The following is a 1,677-nucleotide window of genomic DNA, read 5'->3' as shown; positions in this document are numbered from 1 at the left end:
ACATATTTGGAAAGTAATATTAGTATTCTGGTCTTAATGCACGAGATGGTGAATGTCGTCAAACTTGTCTGCCCACGGTTACAAAACTATTGAGCAGCGAGCTAGGATTCAAGCCCAGCATTTAAGCCCATGGTCTTGAACCACTGTTCTACTAGAGTCCTATGCAGCCTAGTTTATCTCTCCTCACTCCTTTCCGCTGTGAAGCTTTGGGACTTGCAGCTCCTATTATAGATATACTAACTTTCCCAATCTGGTCTGTACTGTCTTCTCCATCTGTTTGACTCTTGCCGCGCTGATGGACCGCCAGACTCCATACGGAGGAACAGTCTATGGCCTCATCAGTTAGTCTGTGGTTCAGAAGACAACTGCAGACAGCCGCGAAAGTTCTGAGGGCGGTGCACTGAGAGGGTGGAGATCCCTGCAGCATGCAGACTGGCATGTGGTTGCACTTCGGAAAAGGCACGACACAGTGATGACTGCTTTGATATAGGGAGCCTGTTTCATGCTTTATTTGGTTAATGTGGCTTTAGGTCACACGTTCATTTTCAGTGAGATAGCCCTGACCTTACCCTGCGAAATATCTCTGATTTTCCAGAAGCGCTTGTGTTTTATTTCTCCTACAGCATGTGCTCCTACTAGAGAGTGTTTACTTGCTTGTCTCTTGTCTTATCACTCTCCCTGAACCTGAAAACTACAGGAAGGCAGGGGACTAGAGCTTTGACTTGCTTATAGAGAAATGTGTGGAAAATGCCTGTGTGAATACTTTGAAATATTAAAGTGGAATTAATTGAACATCGAATATGTACTTTGTGTAAAACATCATTCTCTTTGGACGGATACCATTCTCAGCCTAGATATAGTGGGAAGGGCCTTGGTCCTGCCTCAAAGCAATGTGCTGGACTTTGTTGACTCCCTAAGGGAAGTCTTACCCTCTCGAAGAAGTGGATGTGAGGTGGGGGAGAAGATGGAAGGAGTGGGAGGAGGGATTGGTGTGTAAAATTTCAATTAAATAATAAAAAAAATTAGTTACAGCAACATTGTCATAAATATTGTGAGCTAATTAAAAATATTGATGATGTGACATATAACTCTTTGGTGACATTACGTCTTATGTTTGCTAGACCAGCACTCTACCACCGAGCAATGTATCTAATCCTGAATAGTGTGCTTTTCATGATTTAGTTCCAGTTTGGGATGATAAATCGTGTGACCATCCTAGTTAAACCCAGTGCATTAGCACAGTAGGAACCCGCAGACAATGTAAAGCCTATCATGACTACAGGTTGGCTGTTATCCCAGGATGCTGTAACGAGAATGAAAGAATTCAGATGGGCCTAAGCAAAGCATAGAGGAAATCAATGAGTTTACATAGCTGGAAAGTCTGGTTTGGGCAAGATTGGCTCTATACCTCCACCTCCAAGTTGCTCTTCTTATCCCTAAGCATTACTCAGTTCATTTTTCTCAGTACCAAAGGCAGTAAAAGAAAGTCAAAATCTTTCCTGGGAACACTTTTCACAAGTTCTGGCATTCGATTCTGAGGGTCCTTCTTGGGTCTGATACTCATTGTCTTCCTCCCAAGGAAGACGATGCCCTAATTGGCTCAAGTGTAAGATAGGTTTTCCATTATTGGAGCTGAGAATGCAGAGGATGAAGGAGCTGTAGGTAAAAAAAAAAAAA

The sequence above is a fragment of the Microtus ochrogaster genome, chromosome 15 (genome assembly GCF_000317375.1).
Source record: "Microtus ochrogaster isolate Prairie Vole_2 chromosome 15, MicOch1.0, whole genome shotgun sequence".
Lineage (NCBI taxonomy): Eukaryota > Metazoa > Chordata > Mammalia > Rodentia > Cricetidae > Microtus > Microtus ochrogaster.
The sequence above is the reverse complement of the archived record's forward strand: the minus strand, read 5'-3'. Positions refer to the sequence as shown.